This window comes from Oryx dammah, unplaced genomic scaffold (genome assembly GCF_014754425.2).
Source record: "Oryx dammah isolate SB20612 unplaced genomic scaffold, SCBI_Odam_1.1 HiC_scaffold_23, whole genome shotgun sequence".
NCBI classification, from domain to species: Eukaryota; Metazoa; Chordata; class Mammalia; order Artiodactyla; family Bovidae; genus Oryx; species Oryx dammah.
In genome coordinates this window covers 4,077,321-4,102,231 of record NW_024070207.1, presented here as the reverse complement: position 1 = coordinate 4,102,231, position 24,911 = coordinate 4,077,321, and the positions used below count along the sequence as shown (strand labels likewise).

Sequence of the window (24,911 nt, the reverse complement as noted above, 5' to 3'; positions counted from 1 at the left end):
CTAATATAAAAAGAGGGTTGTAGGTAATGGGACCATGAAAATATATGAGAAAAGTAAAGGCAAAATTTTTCAGTCAACTAGAATGATATGCTCTTGTACCCATACTCTTGCTGCTAAATTTTACCACAAAGTCACATGACCATCATCATGCTGGTTCATATTACTTTTACAAAATATAACTTTATTTTGAGGCAATTATTATTTTTATTATATTTTTTTATCTGACTGTTGTTAAGGAGATCACAAATGAGTTACTGATTTTCTTATTTTCTTTAGAGGAAAAGTAGCCCCCAAACATAGTACTTTTTTTTTTTTTTTTGGCTAAGCTTTTTGTTCACAGATGTATGCATCTGGAAAAATTTCTACAAGGCATCAAAATGTTGTGGTCCATTAAGACTCCCTTTGTTTTATTGCTACAAACTATAGAAGAATTAAATGAACTTACTATAGAAATTAAAAAAAAATCGCTAAAATCCTAACAGTGCCATACTTTACAGGTATGATGAATTTCACATAATGCAGAGTTCAAGCAGGCTAGATAATTATACTTGACAAACATGATCTTATGGGAGTGAAAAGTAGTTTGCCATGTTTATTCAAGAAAAGAGAATTACTGGTACTGCTAGAAGAAAAATGACTTTCAATATATTTCTTTTAAAAAATCATCACAGTGTTCCTCAAAGGATCTAGAAGCCCAGTGTATTTCCTATAAAATAATCAGCATATTAATTTATCCTAACTTTCAAGACACTTCCAGCCGAAGAAAACTCTATATAAAGAAATGACAGTTCAAGAGTGAGTCCTTTTGCCATAAGAAAAACGTTATCTGAATTTTACTGAAATTACTTGTAAAATCTTTTAGAAATGTGTGCTAGTCAAACAAAATAGTCAAGAAAAATATCCTAGTCATTCAATATGCCTTAAATCCCAGTATGGGAGACTAAGAAAGCACATATACAGTGAAAACGCTATACAGTATGAAAGACACATTATGATTATCCTGCAAACTAAGAGACTCCTGAATAACCCAAACATAATAATGGTCATTTTGTGCAACATCATATATTTGCTTTTTTTTCATTAACGTGTATGTCAATCTCTCCCCTTTCCAAATAAACAAGCTACTTAAAATGAAGATTAGATCTATTAAATGCCTAGAGTTCACAGATTTATTTTCTGAATCCTTACATATTTTCCTTGTATTATACTTTAGTTGGTGCTTCCCTGGTGGCTCAGAGGTTAAAGCGTCTGCCTCCAATGCGGGAGACCTGGGTTCGATCCCTCGGTTGGGAAGATCCCCTGGAGAAAGAAATGGCAATCCACTCCAGTATTCTTGCCTGGAGAATCTCACAGACGGAGAAGCCTAGTAGGTTACAGTCCACGGGGTCGCAAAGAGTTGGACACGACTGAGTGACTTCACCACCATACTTTAGTTTATCTTGGGTTGAAGAAATGGGCTTCCCAGGTGGTGCCAGAAGTAAAGAATTCACCTGCCCATGCAGGAGACACGGGGAACCTGGGTTCAAACCCTGGGTCAGGAAGATCCCCTGGAGTAGGAAATGGCAACCCACTCCAGTATTTATACCTGGAAAATCCCATGAACAGAGGAGCCTGGTAGGCTACAGTCCATGGGTTTGCCAAAAGTCGGACAAAACTGAGCACTCCCACATGTACGCAAGAAATGAATAGAATTGCATGAGTGGGTACTGCTGAACCAGGATCATTAGAGCAGACCTAGTTTAAAATAACTTCTTCACTAGACAGGCTTTCAGGAGCAATCATGTTTCCACTAGATATTAACCAGTGGCTCTTATCACCTTTGGGGGTTTCCTTGGGGGTTCAGCAATAAAGAATCTGCCTGCAATGCAGGAGACATGGGTTTGATCACTGGGTCAGAAAGATTTGGAGGAGGAAATGGAAACCCGCTTCAGTATTCTTGCCTGGGAAATCTCACGGACAGAGGAGCCTGGCAGGCTACAATTCATGGGGTCGCAAAAAGAGTCGGATATGACTTAGTGACAAAACAGCAACAATTATTGCCTTTGGCTTTCTCGTCTTAAAAGCATTCCTTAGCAATCACAACCACAGGCTTAGATAATAGAGAATTTCAAGAGAGGTAATGATATATGAAATTTATCTATATAGTATTGAAGCTTTCAAACATTCAAAAGTCTGTGCTTTCATAAAGACCAGAAAATGCCACTTGTCTTAAGATTCTTTTATTTCAAATATGTTTCTAATACTTGTCAAACTCAAATATTCCATGACTTAATTTAAAAATGGGTAATTCCATGACTCAATTAAAACTCAAAATAGATATTTTTCCAAAGAGGACATTTGGAATGAACAACATAAAAAGATGCTCAACATTGGTAATCATGAAGGAAAATGCACACGAGATATCACCTCACACTTGTTAAGATGACTACTGTTAAAAAAATAAGTGTTGGTGAGGATGTAGAGAAATTGGAAGCCTTGTACACTGTTAGTAGGAATGTAAAATGGTGCAGCCACTATGGAAAACAATACAAATATTCCTCAAATAATTAAAACAGAACTACCATACAGTCTAGCAATCCTACTTCTGGGTATACATGCAAAAGAACTGAAATTCAAATCTTTAAGAGTTATCTAAACTCCTATGTGGACTGCAGCATTATTTACAATAGCCAAGATGAGGAAACAATCTAAATGTCCATCAAAGGATGAATGAATAAAGAAAGAGTAATATATACATAGAATGGAATATTATTCAACTTTAAAAAATAAGGAAACCCCACCATTTGCAACAACATGGAAGAACCTGGAAGTCACTATGCTAAGTGAAATAAGCAATACACAAACTCACAAATGCTGCAATAATTACACTTATGTAAGGAATCTAAAATATAGCACTCATAGAAACGATGTAGAATGGTAGCTGCTAGGAGCTGGAGGAAGGGAAAAATGGAGAGTTACTGTTCAGTGGGTCATACTAGTTCAATGAGTTCTAGAGATCTGTGGCACAACACTGAGCCTACAATTAACAATGCTGTACTGTGCACTTAAAAATTTCAGAGGGTCTCTCTCACGTGAAACGTGCTTATAAATTATAATGATTCTATAATATTTCAAATTACTTGAATGAGACTAAAGAGATATTTTTTAATTCTCAATACAAAAATTTCAAATAGTGATTTTAGCAATAAGGGCCCTATGGTCTTCAGGTTCACGAGGCGTCCATTTTTTATGTTGATATCTCCTTGTGCAAATGGAAACTCATATAGCCACTGGGTGTGACACCACAGGATTAAATTAGAGTGCTTAAATTGACACTGCTAATCAACCAAAAAATAATGAAACATTATAAAATACTGTCTGTAAGAATACAATGATGTAATAATAAAGACATGTATTATCATTAAAGACATGTTAACATCAAGATACTAATTATGTAAGATAAAATGCCCAGTGAGTATTCTTATATTTCCTATAATACATGGATTTTTCCATGCAATTGTACTATAAATTTATTCCTTTACAACTGAGGGATGCTCAGGAGCATAAGTAAAGTAAACATGGTTATATTCTTTCCCCAATCTAATTTAGGCAATGTTCGGGAATCCCATATTAATTTCTGCTATCACAGTGGATATACAAAACATGTGACAAGATGTTTGTAATTTGTAGCTAATATTAATATAAATGGGTAACACAATAATTTACATGGTGATAACTAATCATAAATCATAATAAAAGTTTTATAACTAATTTATCTCAAAATTCCTGTGAGAAAGATTGATTTCTAAAGTTGGCATCAATACATTCATTCACTCATTCATCCAGGACATATTTGCTGAACACCTACAATGTGTTATCTCTAGCATGAGCATACAATGGTACAGAAGACAAACAATCTACTCATATGTCTTAAGTATGTGGACTTAGGAAAACTCCTAATCATGGAAGTATGTCCAAAAGATATCTAACAATTGTGATTTATTTATCCATAATAATATAGTTTCAATGAATACAAGCATATGACTTAGAAAATCTCCTTTTTTGTTATCAGAAGTCATAGTTCCACATTATAGAACATTGTTATCTTAGAAACAACATCAACTGATGTGTTACATTTTATTATAAGAAATATATGGAAATGTACTTCCTATTAAGTCCCCTATACACAAAGCCATGGTAAATAAAGCTAATAATCGTAGTGTTGCAAGCCACAGTGAAAATTTAGATGGCTTCCGGGGTGCATGTTCAGTCATGTCTGACTCTTTTTCAGCCTCCTAGACTGGAGCCTGCCAGTCTGCTCTATCCACGGGATTGTCCAGGCGAGGATACTGGTGTGTTCTTCCCCACTGAGCCACCTGGGAAGCCTTATAGAGCTTCGTGCACACATGTATGCAGGGCTTCCCTGGTGCCTCAGCAGTAAAGAACCTGCCTGCAATGTGGGAAACCCAACGTGGATCCCTGGGTCAGGAAGCCCCCCTGGAGAAGGGTTACCCACTCCAGTACTCTTGCCTGGAGAATTTCATTGACAGAGGACACTGACGGGCTAAAACTCATGGGGCTGCAAAGAGTAGAACACGACAGAGTGACGAACACTTTCACTTTCACTCATATATTATATATACCTCTATTCAACAAGTAATGCCCAACTGTCACGTTAGATATATCATACAAACAAAAACAATTATTTGACTACATACCTACATATTTTAATCCATATGTATACAATTCCAAAAATGATTCTAACTACATGGAAATAGTTTTTCATGTATTCCTTGAAACAGCTGTCATTTTAACTTTACTTAATAATTTGAGGTTTAAATGAGTCCAAGTATGACAGAGGCAGGCAGGGAAAGTCTACAGTGATTTCTGTGTGATAGCTACCATGATTTCTTCTTTTAATTATTATCTTCCACTCTCTTTACATCATCTTCACCCTCATATTCCTGGAAATACTATACAAACACAATTGAAAAATGGGCAAAGGATTACCTATGTACATATACACACAAAAATATGTATATGCATACACACAAAAGTGAAAAGTTCAATAACAGCAATAGCTACAGCAATAATAATAACAGTAGTAGTATTAGCAGTATTAACTACAACCACAATCATTACAACCCCCACCAAAATCAACTTTTATTAAATATTTGTTCTGTGTCTGGAACTAATTTTATATCACCTTATATGATATGTATTAGCATTGTCATGTTACAAAGGAAGAAACTAAGGAACACAAATATTGAGTTACTTGCCCAAGTACACAATAGCTAGTACTAAACAGTTACTCAACCTCACCAGTAAATCAGGGAAATGTAAATGAAAGCAATCAATGAAACACCATTTCACATTCATTAAGTTGAAAATAACAAAAAAAGTCTCACTACCCAGTATGGATAAGGAAGTGGAGAAATAAGGATTTGATTGAGCCAACAGTGGCAATAAAAGTTAGGACAACAATCTTAAAATTAGCATTTATTCATGCAAAATATAGTTAACATGTGCTCAGCTTATTAGTATAACCTAATTCTTCCATTTATAGGTCAAATGATCAAGAAGACAAGTATGTTTAATGTATTTTTTAAAAACTCTCTATTGAGGTTTAACAATGCTGTGTTAGTTTAGGTGTACAGCAGAGTGACTCAGTTACACGTATACATATATGCACTCCTTTTCAGATTCTTTTCCCATATTGGCCATTCCAGAATACTGAGGACACTTCCCTGTGCTAAGCACAGTAGGTCCTTATTAGTTGTCTATCTTATACATAGTAGTATGTATATGTCAATCCAAGTCTTCCAATTTATCCCAATCCCCCTTACTCCCTGGTAACCATAAGTTTGTTTTCTATATATATAACTGTTACTGTTTTGCAGATAAGTACATTTGTACCCTTTTAGATTCCAGATATGTAATATCATGTGATATTTGTCTAACTGTCTGACTTACTTTACTCAGAATGACAATCGGGAGATTCATCCGTGTTGCTGCAAATGGCATTATTACATTCTTTTTTATGGCTAACTTCATTGTCTATAGGTACCACATCTTTATCCATTCATCTGTTGATGGACACTTAGGTTGCTTCCATGTCCTGCCTATTGTAAGTAGTACCACAGTGAACACTAGGGTGCATGGTTTTCGAATGATGGTTTTTATAGTTTACAGACTGATAGTTCGCCTTGGCAATCCCCAGGACCAAGTGTAAACAGGAATCAGAAACAATAGGGAAGAGAACAAAGGAAAAAAAATATATAGGTCAAGATTAGTCAGTGTGGAAAGCAAGCACAATTTTGTTTTCAACTGTTTGTGAATCCATTTGGTGAGGGATAACACATTTGTTTACCAAACCTTGGAAGGAATGGCTGATGCAATATGCAGTGGGAGATTGTATCTCCATCTCCTTTTATAAGCTGCTTATTACAGCTGTGAAGCCTCCCCTCTCTGCATTGCCTACAGCTGTGCACTAACTAAGGCATCCCACAGAAAGGTAGATTTCATCCTGACACCTGCATAGTACCTGAAGCCATAGGAATGGCATTACCAAGAGTGTTCCCAAAGTTTAGAGCACATTAAACAAGACTAATGGTTCTAATGGTGGGAATCACACACACATACACATAATGATTTCCTAATTAAGGAACAAATCTTACTGGCTGTAGTTCAGACAAGAACCCTCCCAAATCAGGCAGCACATGTTACTGCAAATTAACATCTGCATAACTAATATACTTGTACACCTGTTCATTAAGCCAATTACTGAACACTGCTAAATGTCACCAGAACACTATGCTTAACAACGTGCATAGCTAACACTGTATATCTTCAACTGGATCTCAATACCTAATCAGGTAATGGATACTTTAGGAAGGACAAATAAAGTTGGCTTGGAGGTTTTAGGGAGGGTTTCCCTCATTTGAAATATTCATTTAAATGCCAAAATTGAAGTATAGTTCTTACTTCATCCCAGTACTTGACAAAGGTGGTGGTGGGAGCCCTTCTGGCTAAACTTTAGCCTCTGTGAATACCTTACTCAAGCTCTAGTTAATCCCTTTACCCGCAAATTGGATCAGGCTTTGTAAGTAGGGACTGATCAGGTACCTACAGGCCACGGCATACACCCAGAGGACCTCCTGTTCTATCAAATTTTCTAATTCATGTCACAAATCAATAAGTCCAGCAAGAAACCCCAAGAGCTAAGGGTGTCAAAGAGGACTGCTGGGAAAACATCACTGTAGGAATTATGAGGCTTAAGCCCAGTACTGCTAGGCTAATAGGGCATTTTTTATTGAGAATACCATTTGGGCATCCATCATACCCAGTCTTTTCTTTCTCAATGTGGTCCATTTCAGACTGTTACAAATACTGCATACAATTCAGTTTACTGCAGAAGGCAATTAACTTTTTTGAACAAGAGGGAACAAAATAACACCCCAAGAGATGTGGAATCAGGACCTCAACTTGACAATGTAGGGTTTTTCAGTCTGGGTTTCAAGTATACCGAGCATGTCTAGAAGAAGGTCAGCATTCTAGATCCCACCAGGGACTTATTCAAATGACAGAAACTGGGAAACTATCTTATAATAGTTTAAAAGACACTTTTAAAAGAAAGTTCTTTCTCCTAAAAGAGAAACTTCTAATCTCCTAGATATTTCTACATCATTGCCCAATAATTGTCTCCAATTTAGCACATCTCTTGCCTGACTCCCAAACCTGCTTTAGTCTTTTTCTCAAAAAATGGCAACTCAATTCCAATTGTTCAAAAAAAAAAAAAAAAAAGGCACAGTCATCACTGACTTTCTTCCTTCACAGGCCACATTTCAGTCTTTGGCAAATCTAGCATTTGAACACTTCTCATATCTCCACTTATACTGAAGGGTTTCAAGCCATCATTACTTCTAGCCCTTCTTTATTTATTGTTGTTCCATTGCTAAGTCATGTCTGACTCTTTGTGACCCCATGGACTGCAGCACACCAGGCTTCCCTGTCCATCACCAACTCCCAGAGCTTGCTCAAATTTATGTCCATCCAATCGGTGATATCATCCAACCATCTCATCCTCTGTCGTCTCCTCCTCCTCTTGCCTTCAATCTTTCCCAGAATCAGGGTCTTTTCCAATGAGTCGGCTCTTCGCATCAGGTGGTCAAAGTATTGGAGCTTCAGCTTCAGCATCAGTCCTGCCAGTGAAATTTCAGGACTGATTTCCTTTAGGATTGGCTGGTTTGATCTCCTTACAGTCCAAGGGACTCTCAAGCGTCTACTCTATCACCACAGTTTGAAAGCATCAATTCTTTCACTGTATCCTGTCAATTCATTTGATTCCACCGTTCAGTACCTCTCAACAATTTTCTGTATCATTTTGAGTAAAAATCAAAGTCTTTGCAGTAGTCTAGAATGCCTTGCTTCTTTATTAAATTTAATTTTTTATTTTGTATTGGAATATAGGTCATTTACAATATTGTGTTAGCATCAGTTGTACAGCGAAGTGATTCAGTGAAACAAATACACATATCCATTCTTTTTCAGATTCTTTTCCCATATAGGTTATTACAGAATATTGAGTATAGTCCTATATTATACAGTACGCTCTTGTTGACTATTTTACATATAGTAATGGGTATGTGTTAATCCCAAACTCCTAATGTATCCCCCCTTGCAATATTTCTCCTTTGGTAACTGTAAATTAAAATGTCTTACTTTATATTCCACGTCCTCTGCTTAGCTACTCTGACCTCATTACTTTCCTTTCATTCCTCCCTTCCAGCTATATTAGCTTCCTTGCTGTTCTTCAAATATACCAGATCAACTCCCAGAGGAGAGCCTTTGCATTCGAGTTTATATGACCACCAGATCTTCCCTCACTTCTTCCAGATCTTTGGTTAATGTCACTTTCTCATAGATATCTTTCCTGATGATGTGCTTCAAATCACAACTCCTCCCTACTGACACTCCTTTTCCCCTTTGCCTGCTTCATTTTTCTCCATAGGAGTTATCACCATCTGACATAATACATGTTACAGTCTATGCCTTCCACTTTGATGTCAGTTCCATTTAAAAAAAAGATATTTGTGACTGTTTGTTCCCTGTTACATGCTAGCACCTAGATCTGTGCTGAAAAAGAATAGGTCCTCCAGTTATTTTGGAAATTATCCATATCTTTATTCCTATATATATATGAGAATAATCCATATATATTCTTATTTATGCACAATGATTTATGTGTAAGATTGTGTATTCCATCATTGTTACTAGCAAAAGATTATAAATGTTCACCAACTGGAGACAGATTCAATAAACTATGGTAAGTTGGGCATTGTTTATAATAGCAAAAGGTCTGAAATGATCCTAAAGTTTTTCAAGAGAAGACTGCCTGATTAAACTGTGCTATGTCCCACTCAATGGACTACCCTGCTGCTATATTCATGACCAAGGAAACTCTTTATGGAACAATAGGGAATAATTTTCATAAATACCAATAAATGACAAAAACGGGGTATGCAAGACTGTACAGTAAATGCTAGCATTTGTTGAGAAAGCAAGAAAGAATATTGACATGTATTTGCTACTAATGCATAAATGTTTCTAGGAAAATTTACAAGACATTTATTACAGTAGTTACTTCTAGTGAAAGAACTAAGTATCTAAAAGAACTGATTTCTCTGTAACTTATGAAGAACTAAAGTGAGAAGCTTAGAGATTATGGCAGGGACCCAGGGACTCAGAGAAATCACCAGATTTTTAAAAAATGTTTATGCAGACTGGAGCAATATACTCAAAAAAAGGCACAGGCCTGATGTGGAAACCCAAATCAAACAAAATCAGCTAACAATGTGTGATCACCTCCACCATCCTTGACTCCTGGAAGGACCCAAGAGAACCTTGGAAAAACTGTTGAGGCAAATTCGGCAAATTGTGTAAGTGGCAGTCCTGGATAGGGCTAGATAGTCACTATTTTGGGCTTTGTAGGTCATACAGTCTCTGTTGCAATTCTATTCAATCCACCCAATTGTGCCCTGGAGGCAGCTGTAGCCAATAAGTAACAAATAAGCATGGTGGCGTGCAAATAGCATCTATGAATTTAGAAAACTGCGTGGTTATTCACATTTAACTTTTGTAGTTTACCAATCCTTGACATAATAAGTGCTCAATAAGTAGGTATCTAGTCCTTCATCCTCTTCCTTTTCCAACTGAGGTCAATTTATTCTTACTTCAAGTTTTGAAAATTTGAGTAAATATTCAACCTTTTCCCTGCAAAGTAACACCTAGGAGTGTTTCTTGATAATTCTGTTTTTCAAATAGTGTTTACATAATCAAACACATTTATATTCCTCATGCTTTTTAAAATGTGTCAACCCTACAGGGACCAATGGTTTAGTCCCAGAATATAACTGTCTCTTATTTATTCTCCATATGTTCTCATATGATTTTATCATATGTCTACATGTAAAATGGCCATAAAAACAAATCAGCCTTAATAAAATTATAAAATGAGTTTCTACCATGCCATTGATATCTAGGTAGAATCAGAGCTCTTAGCAGCTAGAATGTTTGATAATGTTTCACTTGGGATACGTTGGTTTATGAGAAGATGAAAATCTGAGTTCTATAAACAAAGAAAGACATAAATCAGAACTCTGAATTTCATATAATACAGTTCTCTTACTTTATGTACATAAAAACATTACCAAGTATCTCAATTTGGTTTGTTGCTGGCTGAGCTCAATGGGAAACAACCACAGTTACATTGTCTCTGTTTTCCCCTTTTGGATTCCAACTGGTTTCAATTTTATCTTTCAGCGGTAATTTTCTTTAGTGCAGAAAACACGTCAGTGTATTTTGTTGAAGGCAATTGAAGTATTAGAAAAATTTTGAGAGGGCAGAAGAGGAGATATCTGAAGTTTTCATTTCTTTTAAGTCAAGTTTAGTTTGTTGGTGACTTTCTATTTGAAAGCAGTAAGCAATATGTGAGATTACTTTGGAAATGTTGGGAAGACATGTTCAGAACAAAATCTGAATAAGTTTAGAGTTACCCTGTTCTTAAGACAAAAAATTCATAACCCTCTTCCTTCCCCACCTATCATCCTGTTATATTACCAACAATGTTGAATGCTTGACCCCATCTCCTTGTCCTTCCCTACTCTGTCATCTATTTATAATCTGAATTTGAATACACCCATAACTACAGAATCTAAATATCGAGATCTCTATAGGTAGGGCCTCAGGACCTGTATCTCTTAACAACTCCTGAGGTAATTCTAGATATCAGCAAGATATGGAACAACTGTTCTCCGGCATATAACACAACACTTTGTAATAGCTCTGAAATTATCCCCAAATTGAAAAGTGCAAATATCATCAACAGCAACCCATGGAAGTCCTGTTAGTAATTTCTTCTACAGCTCAGAATCTAACACTGAAGGAAATACCTGCTCAACAGCTGGGCACACCACAGTGACAAGTGATGAGATTTTAAAAGAAAGCAAATGATACTTATGGCATACTATTTTTAAATCAATTATCAACTAGCTATATTCTCTGAGAGCAAGGATCTTGCCCTATATTTCTATAATCTATCACTCTGCTAAGTATACAGAAGTACACAGAAGTTTTAAAAGTAAATAAGAATGCATTTTGTACATTAATTAAGAACACATGTGTATATAATAAATTAATAGATAATACTAAAATTAGTATTAGATACTAGGGCCTCTCTTCCTATTTTATAGACGCAGTTATCAATATGCAAGAAGAGAAGGGAAAGGAAAAAGCAATGATTTGTTGTTGAAAGGAAAGTGAAAGGTAGTTAAAAACAGATTCATTCTTGTTTGATGTAAACATGTTCCTATTTTTATCATGTTGGTGAAAACAATGAGGACATGTAAGACTTGGAATACGCAAAATAGCAAGAGTTAAAATATTTGATTCTATGAAAACTAGAGTTTCCAAAAAAAAAAAAAAAAAGGGAAAATTCAGCCTAACCAAAAAACACAGTAAAACTAAATAAAATTCTACCTAACCAAGCAATTGGGAGTTTGATTTCATTGCTTTCACACATCAGGTAGCTGCCTGTATGCCTCAGACCAGTGGTCCCCAACCTTTTTGGCACCAAGGACCAATTTCATGGAATACAGTTTGTCCACGGACTAGGGGTGGGGGTGGTTTCAGAATGATTCAGGCACACTATATTTATTTGCACTTTATTTCCAATCTAATGCCACCACTGATCTGACAGGAGGTGCCAGCCTATGGCATAGAGGTTGAGATCCCCTGCCTTAGACCAATAGATCTCAAGAACCAAACTCTAGTGAAAGTACATAAGAATACTCTTGTTTTATGCCAAGGTCAATTTCACTTATGTTCCTAACTAGTAGCAGGTTGATACCACCTATAAGGACTTCCCTGGTGACTCAGACAGTAAAGCGTCTGTCTACCATGCAGGAGACCTAGGTTCGATCCCTGGGTTGGGAAGATCCCCTGGAGAAGGAAATGGCAATCCACTCCAGTACTATTGCCTGCAAAATCCTATGGACAGAGGAGCCGGGTTGGCTACAGTCCATGGGGTCGCAAAGAGTTGGACATGACTGAGGGACTTCACTTCACCACCTATAACAATGAGAATAATGATAACCTGAGTCCAGCATGTAAGCTATTCATCAAGATAAATTAAATCAACTTCTATGAAATCTATTCCATGGGTGCACTTAGTTTAATATTGAGGCATTGATAACCATAACTGGTGTCTATGGGTGTGTGTGCCTGTGTGTATCACTAAATAGATCATAGTTAGGTGACTTCTGTTTAACAATGAGCTTCCATGGGGTACTTTATTTCACTAAATGCCAGAAACAGTTTGGATTGTAAGCTTTTAAGAACTTAAAAAAAAAAAAAAAGTTTTTGGCTGAGGGCCCAGCTATAAGAAACTCTCTCCTGTGAGAACTATCTTTTAATAATACTATATTCAGTGCTATAGAGCATTTTAAACATAACTGCAGTATGAAACAACATAAGTCCAATAGTTTATTATAGGATAATTGGCAATTGCTTTCCGTGTACCTCTTATTAATTTTTGAGACTAAAAGGTAGATAATAGAGAGTCCTGTATTGTTTCTAAAGGCATACATAAGATAAAAGCAATGGTTAAGATTAAATACCAAATCTCAGAGCAAAGCAAAACTCAATGTACATTGTATCCTCAACACATCGCTCCCCAAATTCTCTGAAATCTGAAGAATTGAGATATAGCTATCACCATATAAAGTCAAACACATCTCAAAAAGATTAGAATGAAACCTACGTTATGTGTACAAAAAAAAAAAAAAAAACAATTCAGAAATCCCTTGAATTGAAGGTTTTACTGGAAATGTAAAAGAGAAAGTAATAACCCAGGTAAGAAGAGAGCTGCTAATAGTCACAGACAGCAAATAAATTTGACTGGATCAGGATAGCAACCTGCTGACACTTTTTCCTAGCAAACTCTCTCTAACCTGCTGTGCTTGCTATTCGGCGAGCCTCTACTTCACCCCAGCCACTTCAGCCCCATCACTGTATGGGCTCATTGTTGCCTTCCTTGTGGCTGCCATCAAAGGGCGCCCCTGTTTTCAGCCAGGAATTCTTTCAATCTGAACTTAAATACTGGTCCTAACTACAGAGAGGGAGCAGGAAGCAGTACATAAAATTTGGAACAGAGGCACCATAAAGAAATATAACCAAATTAAAAGCTTCAAATTGACTAATAAGAAATGATAGATTCCTATTTCTTACAGGAAAGTGGTGAAAAATATGAACTCCAAGCTTGAGTGTGACAATCCATGAAGAAGAATGAATGAAGAGCTAACATACCTAGCTTTCCACTCAGAGCTCACATAATCTGAAAAGACACTTAAAAGGGCAAATATTACATCTGATATCTGGTATAGTATTTTTTATTTTTTGCAGGGGTGCTTCCCTGGTGGCTCAGATGTTAAAGAATCTGCCTATTTTTAAAAGCCAAGGTACACAAGAAACACTAGGAGTCAGTAAATAGAAAGGTAAATGGTTATACTTCTTTAAAATCCCCCTCGAAGCTCTGCAGCTAAAAGACATGCATTTTAAATTTATTACACGTATGACATGAGTTATTATGCATACTTTTATTCTGGGTGCCTAATCTAGATGAAAAGATTACAGGTTCTAAATTTAAGCAATATTTGTCTACTGTCTACCTAGGACAAGTCTACCTAAAGTTAGAAAAAGTACGACAGGACTCCCAAATCTGCCTTTACAACTGTGCTGTCGTACCTGAATCTATCCATTAAGACCCAAATAAAGTATCACTTTCTCTATGAAAGCTCCAGTTACCTCTACATTCTCTGCCTTCTACATCACTGCTAGGGCTTCCCTTGTGGGTCAGCTGGTAAAGAATCCACCTGCAATGCAGGAGACCTGGGTTTGATCCCTGGATTGCGAAGATCCTAGGGGAAAGGAAAGGCCACCCACTCCAATATTCCGGCATGGAGAATTCCATGGACTGCATAGTCTATGGGGTCACCAAGAGCTGGTCACGAGTGAGTGAATTGCATTCACTTTTCAATGCTAAGGTATTTCCACATGTTGCCCTGCTTAACTATGGTTCACGTATGCATCTTTTTGCCTTTCCTAAGTTACAAACTCACAGAGAAGGCATGCTTGATACAACTTTGTCTCCCACATCCATCCCACCCCCACAGTATCTAGAAAATGACACTCAAATATTATGTGAATAAAACCTGTGAACCTTTTGAGAATGGAAAATGATTACAGTGTAGGAGAGAAATGTGAATTTGATGCTCTTTTATATTTAAGATGTAACCGAAGCCTAAGCAGAGATTGAACAGTCAGTGAGAAAGAACTAAGGACAGAAGATTAGACCCAGGTAAGGATGCCTGTAGTCACAGACACAGAGAAGAACAGCCAATTAAGAGGACAAAAAGAACAATCAAAAAGGTGAGAGAAACAGGAGAACACATTGCCCCACAGTGAAAAACGAAAGCGTTTCAATAAGAAAAAGTAATCAACAATGTGAAGCATAGCAGGATGGTCAAGTCCAGTCTAAGTCTTAACCCCCAATAAAAAGACCAGAAGAAAACACACCATTCCAGACCATACAGAGCAATTTTGAAAGAGCAATGACAACAGAATCCATATCACAGGATGTAAAAAGAAGTGAAGGGAAATGTCAAAAAGACCACTTGAGAAGTTAGGAAAAATAACTATGTTGAATATGAAAGAGATAGAAACAAAAAGACTGAATCTCAGCTTAGCATAAGTTTGCCTATTACAAGAAGGCACCTGATTGTCAAATTCAAGAACAGCTTTTATGCCAAAAATGATTTCAGTACAAACCCAGCATACAATGATTTACTGGACAAGATCAATAGAAACTACAAAAGAGATTATACTGTTCAGCAATCCATGTTACATCAATATCTATAATGGAATGAGACAAGGTGATACAATGGCCCAAAGCTTCCTGGAATTGCTCATAAACAAAAATCAGGCAGGAAAAGAAAGTCCACAGAGACAGTGAGTAAGTGCCCCACTCTCTTTATACTGACGACAAAAGAACATTTTACAGGAGCATAGAAAGAGGAAAGTAGTATTTTGCACTACCAACTTCCAGGCTAGAAATTGTTTAGAGAACTAAATGTTTATACAACAAGCATGACCCTCAAGGTCCTATCAACATCTATGGCAACAAAAGACAACAGCTCTATCTATCGAAGTCAACAAATGAACAAAATCGCTATGTTCAAAGTTAAATGCTTCAGAAGCTTTAGCCTATGACAGTTTTATTGAAATAACAAAAGTTTCTGGATCACAAAGTGTTGATGAAGACTAGAACACTTATGTAATTCTGTCATATCAGGGCTAAACTAAACTATAGTGTTCATCGACAACATTAGCTGAAGGAAATAAGCTGGCTGTCACCCAATTACCCACAGTGTTCTGAAGGTATAAAATCTGGCAAGATGAAGATTCAATGGCAGTTTTTAAAGCTTCCCTCTACACTGAGTCCAGCTACCTGAGACCAGCTAGGTAGCCTACAACAAGACAGGTGGCTTGCTCAACTTCCTGACTGCACTCATAGTGTTATTAAGAAAAAATATTCAAATGAAAGAATAAAATTAGGTGGGTCAATGTAGTTACAAAATCATGCTACTTCAAGCAATTTCAGTGTGATACAACTGAACAAATGGCTGCCTTCCCTGGTAGCTCAGATAGTAAAGAGTCTGCCTACAGTGCAGGAGACCCAGGTTAGAGCAGCCCAGGAAGCTCCCCTGAGGAGGGCATGGCAACCCACTCCAGGATTCTTGCCTTGAGAATTCCATGGATAGAGGAGCCTGGAGGGCTACAGTCCAGGGGGTCACAGAGAGTCATGACTGAGTGACTGAGTGACTAACACTTCACTTCAATTTCCTTATGGGGGGCAAGGTGTTATTCCAGGGAGGGAAAGAGTTTCAGGAAGCAGTCACCAGTCACTGAACTTAACAAACCTAAGATCTCCAACACGCTTGCCAAATTAACAGTTCTCTTAACATCTTGCTTTAAATTTCATTTAAAAGATGATTGCCTATAACTTCCCATGTCTTTGTATGCCATGCATGACTTATCATCAAGTAATAGTACCCAATGAAAATCAAACATTAACTTTCTTTCTAATATTTGGTATTATTAATGATAATGTATTATTATTTCCTATTTAATCATTGGCATAGTTTATATATCTCCAGCCCTTATATCACAGTAACTCTTCAGGGTAAATATTTCACTTTTACTGTACAAAAACTTAGGCTCAGAGCAGTGAAGTAACTTTGTACATCCAATAAACATGAGTTTTAAACAGCATGAATACAGCTTTCCAGTCCTTATTCCTTCCACCATAGCAAGATGCAGCCCTTAGTGTAAGTGCCTATCACTTCATTTAATGAACTAACATATGTAAAATATGAAGCAGAGAAACTGGCTTTTAATAGGAACCTTTTTAGATGCTAATTCCCATTCAATGACTCCCACTAATCATTCGAAAATACTGTACATACTATCTAACCCAGTGAGCTAGACTAAGAAAAGGGGTTCTGTAAAGTTATAGGTAAGCATGCCAGACATCCCAAATTCCATCTCTAAAGATGATAAAGGAAAAACTTGATTTATCAAAAAGAACATAAATGAATCCATGAGTCTCTCAACTGATTTATTTAATGGTAATGGAAGTATGATGCAATGACTTAACTGTTTCCTAAAAGCAAGAAAAGAAAGACCTCCTTAGAGATCAAGGCAAAGAAATAGAGGAAAACAATAGAATGGGAAAGACTAGAGATCTCTTCAAGAAAATTAGAGATACCAAAGGAACATTTCATGCAAATATGGGGACAATAAAGAACAGAAATGGTATGGACCTAACAGAAGCAGAAGATATTAAGAAGAGGTGGCAAGAATACACAGACAAACTATACAAAAAAGAACTTCATGACCCAGATAACCACGATGGCGTGATAACTCACTTAGAGCCAGACATTCTGGAATGCGAAGTCAAGTGGGCCTTAGGAAGCATCACTACAAACAAAGCTAGTGGAGGTGATGGAATTCCAGTTGAGCTATTTCAAATCCTGAAAGATGATGCTGTCAACGTGCTGCACTCAATATGCCAGTAAATTTGGAAAATTCTGCAGTGGCCACAGGACTGGAAAAGGTCAGTTTTCATTCCAACCCCAAAGAAAGGCAATGCCAAAGAATGCTCAAGCTACTACACAATTGCACTCATTACACACACTAGCAAAGTAATGCTCAAAATTCTCCAAGTCAGGCTTCAACAGAACATGAACCGTGAACTTCCAGATGTTTAAGATAGATTTAGAAAAGGGTGAGGAACCAGAGATCAAATTGCCAACATTTGTTCGATCACTGAAAAAGCAAGAGAGTTCCAGAAAAACATCTACTTTTGCTTTATGGACTATGCCAAAGCCTTTGATTGTGTGGATCACAACAAACTGGAAAATTCATAAAGAGATGGGAATATCAGACCACCTGACCTGCCCACTGAGAAATCTGTATGCAGGTCAAGAAGCAACAGTTAGAACTGGACATGGAACAACAGACTGGTTCCAAATCAGGAAAGGAGTATGTCAAGGCTGTATATTGTCACCCTGCTTATTTAACTTATATGCAGAGTATATCATGTGAAATGCCAGGCTGGATGAAGCACAAGCTGGAATTAAGATTGCCGGGAGAAATATCAATAACCTCAGATATGCAGATGACACCACCCTTACGGCAGAAAGTGAAGAAGAACTAAAGAGCCTCTGGATGAAAGTGAAAGAGCAGAGTGAAAATGCTGGCTTAACGCAACATTCAAAAACCTAAGATAATGGCTTCTGGTCCCATCATTTCATGGCAAATATATGGGGAAACAGTGGAAACAGTGACAGACATCATTTTGGGGGGCTCCAAAATCACTGCAGATGGTGCCTGCAGCCATGAAATTAAGAGATGTTAGCTCCTTGGAAGAAAAGTTATGACCAACCTGGATGGCATATTAAAAAGCAGAGACATTCCTTTACCAACAAAGGTCCGTCTAGTCAAAGCTATGATTTTTCCAGGAGTCACGTATGGATGTGAGAGTTGGACTATAAAGAAAGCTGGGTGCAGAAGAATTGATGCTTTTGAACCGTTGTGCTGGAGAAGACTGTTAAGAGTCCCTTGGACTGCAAGGAGATCCAACCAGTCCATACTAAAGGAAATCAGTCCTGAATATTCATTGGAAGGACTGATGCTGAAGCTGAAACTCCAATAATTTGGCTATCTGATGCGAAGAACTGACTCACTGGTAAAGACCCTGATGCTGGGAAAGATTGAAGGCAGAAAGAGAAGGGGATGACAGATGGTTAGATGGCATCACCGACTCAATGGACCTGAGTTTGAGTAAACCCCAGGAGTTGGTGAGGGACAGGGAGGCCTGGCATGCTGCAGTCCATGGTGTTGCAAAGAGTCAGACATGACTGTGCAACTGAACTGAACTGTAAAGCAAGAATGATTATTTGCTGGCAGTTTCTTGGGTTTGCCTTCTAATGCCTATGGTCATTATCAGTTTGAAAATACAGAATCTCTGTATGAATTTTGCTAAAGTAATTCCAGTAATATATAATCCATACTAAAAATACACACTCAAAAGATAATATAAAACCTAGCTTCTATACAAAGTGGAATGAAATTCCTTGGCATAAAATACCTTTGGGAATGAGTTACCTCTTGGCAAAATAGAGTATCAAAATAATAACAAAAAACATCAATAAGAGAGAAGACACTGCATTTTCAGCAGTTATTAAATGCTAGAGTTTACCACCACATTAGGGCTCTTACAGCTACATCTTCAATATGTGGCCAAATTAAAACAAATCAATGAAACTAAAATGCATAAACACACATAAGAAAAAAACCCCACTACTTGAAGCTGATCACTTGAAAAGTGAGAGAACCATTCTATTAAATGCGACATAAGTTAAGAAGTGTTTGCCCTTTTTTCTCTTCACTCTTTCCTAGACATTGTCTTACTGCTTTAGGAAATGAAATTATATAACATCAGATATGGGTGGCCTCACGATATCTAAATTTATATTAATATATGTGTGATACATATATATAATATCATATGCATCAAAACAAGAAAGCACTGAATTACTCCTTAGTTAAATTGCTATAACAATTCTGGAAACTTTCTCTTCAATGACATCAAAGATCAGAGACTTCCCTGATAATCACATCTATGCTTCTGACCAGCCTTTGGTTTTCCACACTGTATTCTTTTCTTCTGCCTACTCCTTGAATATTAGTGACCCCAAGGTCCCCATGCTCTCAGCTTTTTATGTTGTACTTTCACCCTGTGTGATCCTCTCCCCTGGCACTGATCATTAATCTATGTGTTTATGTTTCTTGAATCTGTATCTCCAGTCCATGTCTTTCCCCTGAGTTGTAGACTCATAAATCTAAGTTCTTACTTCTTCCACAGGACCTACAAATAAAGATGTTCCAACATGAACTCAACTCCACTAATGTGAAAAGTGGTTTGTCTGTTTCCTACATTGGTTAAAGGCATCATAACCCAATATCTACCACACAAGTAAGAAATCATCTAGTCATCTTTGACCCTTCTCTGACTAAGCTTACTGTACACTTCACAAAATTCTGCCTCTCTTTCTACTGTCTTGTTCAGTGGTTTAGTCCCTCAGACGTTCTGACTCTTTTGTGACTACATGAGCTGTAGCACACCAGGCTCGTCTGTCCATGGGATTCTCCAGGGAAGAATAGTGGAGTGGTTTGTTATTTCCTCCTCCAGGGGATCTTCCCGACCCAGGGATCGAACCTGCATCCATAGCACAGCAGGCGGTCTCCAACATTGTAGGTAGATTCTTGACTGACTCAGCCACCAGGAAAGCACAGCTACCTACTTGTACTAACTATACAAGTAAGAAACTTACCAAGTCATCTCTGACCCTTCTCTGCCTAAGCCTACTTTACACCCCAGAAAATTTTGCCTCCCTCTCTACAGTGTTTTCAGAGTCTTCCTCAATTATTACTTAGCTCATTCATTCATTAACCCATTTATTCTACAGCTATGTACTATGGTAGACAATATGAATACAAAAATGATTAAAGCACAACCTCTGTCTTAGAAAAGAACAAATGAGTAACCAAAACTATATCACGGTGTATGAAAAAGCTATGAACTGAAAGTCGTCTCCTGGATTTTTGTTTTGAATTTTTTTCACTCCATTACATTTTTCCTACACATTCATTATTGTGGTTACTGTCTAAAAATATTACAATGCTACTACTTACACAATTTTTTTTCACCACCTTATAGGATAAGGCTTAAGTAATAAGCATGGCATTCACGGCCTTTCAAAACCTGTGGGTTTTGTGTACTAAGTTGCTTCAGTCATGTCTGACTCTTTGTGACCCTATGGACTGTAGCCTGCCAGGCTCCCCCGTCTATGGGATTCTCCAGGCAAGAGTACTGGAGTGGGTTGCCATGCCCTCCTCCAGGGGATCTTCCCGACCCAGGAATCGCACCTGAGTCTCTTATGTCTCCTGCATTGGCAGGCAGGTTCTTTATCAATAGCACTACCTGGGAAGCCCTTCAAAACCTGACTGGAAATTAAAGTAACAGACTCCAGATAGCCAAATGATCCAGCCATACCACAGTACTCACCATTCCTAGAAAAAGTCAGTAAATTCCAAGCCTATATGTCTTAGCTGAAAGCTCTTTATATCCCACTCCTTCTTAGCCTGAAAACATTTGGCTGGGCTAAAATATCATCTCCTCTGGGATGCCTTCCTGAACCCTTTTAAGCAGAATTAATTATCCTTCCTCTGGGCATCTATAGCTTTTTGTTTCCAGCATGTATGTAGCACTTAATATACTACATTATCATTAGTTTAGATACCCAGCTCGCTGATTAAATGTGAGTGTCTTATAGACATCAGCCATATCTTGATCATATCTGAATCCCTGGAAACTATTACCAAGTTGGTACATAACAGGCATTTTTAAAACATGCTTGCTCAATTGGATGAAAGTAGTATTTTTCCACACCATATTTTTTTTTTAAATTCTATGAATTAGAAATGAAAACATATTCTTGTTAACAAATTAAAACCCAGCCTTTCCATAGTTATTGGACAACCCGTATAACCATAATTAAATTAATTTTAAGATGTCACACCTATTCATTGCTGCATATTGCATTTAACAACAGTGCTTCTATGATTGATTTGCTTTCCTTTCCCATCATTAGCATGAAACTTAACAGTTGGCAATGTGTTTTCCTGGTAAAATCCATTACTGGTGGCAAATAACAGATTTTCCTATGGCAAGTTCCTAGTATCAAGTCACCGTACGTGAGAAGCAGAGCCTCTGTCAGTGTTTCCACACTCTTAATAATGAATGCATGTGCACTCTATCTTTTAAAAAAATTTCTTTTGTGAAAGAGGAAGATGCTCATTCTGTGGAAGTGGGACTAGAAACTATACCTGGTGACAAAACATAGTCCTAGAAATCACCTATTAAAGCAATGTGATTCTTCAACAGCTCATTATAATAGTTTTTCTTGTTATAAAAATAAGTATTTATATGTAACTAAGTTCAGTTCAGTTCAGTTGCTCAGTCGTGTCCAACTGTGACCCTGTGGACTGTAGCACGCCAAGTCTCCCTGTCCAACACCAATTCCTGGATATTGCTCAAACTCATTTTCATCAAGTCAGTGATGCCACCAACCATCTCATCCTCTGTTGTCCCCCTCTCCTTGGTTATAACTAAGTAACTTCTCCTTATGTGACTATGTAACTCTTCCTAAAGTAACTATGCAACTCCTCTTTATGTAACTAACTTCTATCAGAAAAAGACTGGACACCATAATCTGTATTCAAGTGCTCTCATGTGTAGGAAGCTATAAGATAAAAGTCATTTTGAGATGTCATGTGTCCACAAAAAATGGGTCACCTGAACTTCTGTTTCTGAAATTATGGCAGAATATATACCCTTTCTTATGCTCCACTGAAACAACTAAATGTGATGAATCTTTTAAAAATAATCTTAAAAGCATAGATAATCTGGCCAGAAAGTAAGGAATCTGTGGAGGCCAAAAACTAAGTGAAAGAACTAAGAAAGGTAAACATCAGTAGAGCCAGCTTTGACCTTGAGTGACTTTGCCAAACCCAGATGAACTTGAGCTTCTTTCCAAGGCATCAACTATGAGGGAATGGAAACCAAATCCAAGGCATGATCAAAGTGGAAAGAGAAATAGAAAATGGTCTTATAAACCTCAGAAAACTACAACTCAGTTTAACAGTGAACTAGAAATAAACTTGCCTATCTCCCAAGGGGCCTAAGAAGAAAACTGCCCATATCAAACCTTGGTGCTAAATGGAGATGATAAAAACCTTCTCTGACTATTCCTAGTTGAAAGCCAGTCCTCATGCAGCTTGAATTAACACTTCCTCGAGTTTTAAAAACTTAAGCCACCTAGCAATGGCAAATATGAACCTCGTCTAAAGGATATTAACTCTCACATGAGGCCTTAAAATATTCCCAGAGATAAACATACAAGAAATCACATGTTTCATATGTTTAAAGAAATATAAGAGATTAAAATTATTAATAAAGAGTTAGATAAATGAAAATGCTAATACCAATATTATATAGATCTGCAAAAGAACCAAATGAAACCTCTTAAAATTAAAATAAGAAAAGTAAGAATTAAAATTTAAAAATTCAAGAGGCTGGTTTACCAGTAGAGTTTAAGAAAGATTCATGAAGTGGAAGATACAAAGAACAAATGTTCTAGAGTGTAGCACTTAAGAGATACATAGGCAGAAAATATGAAACACATTAAGAGAAATGTAGCATAGAGTGACAAGGCATAATTTCTACAATTCCATTTCAGAAGGTTAGAAAAGGGTGAATGGGGCAGAGGCAATATTTGAGGAGATATTACAGAAAGACAGAAATATACGGATTCAGGAAGCTTAAAAATATATATATATATATACACACATATATCTCAAGTAGGATAAATTAAAAGAAATTGACACCTAAACACAGTGACATAAACTCTAATACAAAAGATAAACAAATGATCTTAAGAGCAAATACACAGAAAAGACATTACCTTAAAAGGAACAAACACAGAGAGCTAACCTATCAACAAGAGAAGCCAAAACTGGGGGACTGGTCTCTTCAATGTGCTGAGAGAAAATAAGAACCCAGAATATCTAGACAAAATATTTTTCAAAACAAGACTTAGAAAAGGCATTTTTAAGAATTCCAACCCAAGAGTACCTAACTAAAAGAAATTATAAACCACATATTTTAATAAAAAATTATTCTCGAAGAAAGGTGGAAAATATATAAAACTGTGTGGAGCAAAGAAAGAGGGCAAATCTAAACAAATAATGATGTCATAATACAACTGCAACAACAATGTCAGTTTCGTAGATGATGGTGTGTATACCCCAAGATTCAGAAATTTCACTCCCAGGAATAGACTTTAAAAGAATTTTCACCCAAGACTACACTGGCATTTCAAAGCCTACTGGATAGTTCCTCCTGGATTCTAAGAACTAGCAAACCAGTCTCATGCTTTCCAAGACCCATTCATCATCTTGCTCTAGGTCTGTTCTTCCTCCCTCTTTCCTTTCCCTGAGGTGAGAGGTGAAGTCGCTCAGTCGTGTCCGACTCTTGCAACCCTGGACTATAGCCCACCAGGCTTCTCCATCCATGGGATTCTCCAGGCAAGAATACTGGAGTGGGTTTACCATTTCCTTCTCCAGGGCATCTTCCCAACCCAGGGATCAAACCCGGGTCTCCTGCATTGGAGGCAGATGCTTTAACCTCTGAGCCACCAGGGAATTTTCCCAGTCACATAGTCTTAAAATTCTGGACTTACTTTTAACTCTTGAAAGTGAAAGTTACTCAGTCGAGTCTGACTCTGTGACCCCATGGACTATACAGTCCATGGAATTCTCCAGGCCAGAATACTGGAGTGGGTAGCCGTTCCCTTCTCCAGGAACTTCCCAACCCAAGGATCGAACCCAGGTCTCCCTCATTGCTGGTGGATTCTTTACCAGCTGAGCCACAAGGGAAGGCCAGTGAATTTTGATATTACTTTTTTTTTTCCCCTACATCATGTCTTCTTTATTTTCAACTTGTAAATGGATGTAGAGAGATGCTAGACTGGAGTGGGGAGCCTATCCACTCTCCAGCGGATCTTCCCAACTCAGGAATCGAACCAGGGTCTCCTACATTGCAGGTGGGTTTTTTACCAACTGAGCTATGAGGGAAGCCCACCTTTAACTCTTACCTATATCGTTTTTTTTTTTCTTTCTGTCCAGTTTTA

The 24,911-nt window shown here is 37.3% G+C and overlaps 1 protein-coding gene across 6 annotated transcripts in view; it reads right to left on the bottom strand.

The window, feature by feature from the left end:
* DIAPH2 (diaphanous related formin 2) overlaps positions 1–24,911 on the bottom strand; it is a 968,119-nt gene that overhangs the window by 528,770 nt on the left and 414,438 nt on the right. The window lies entirely within an intron of this gene.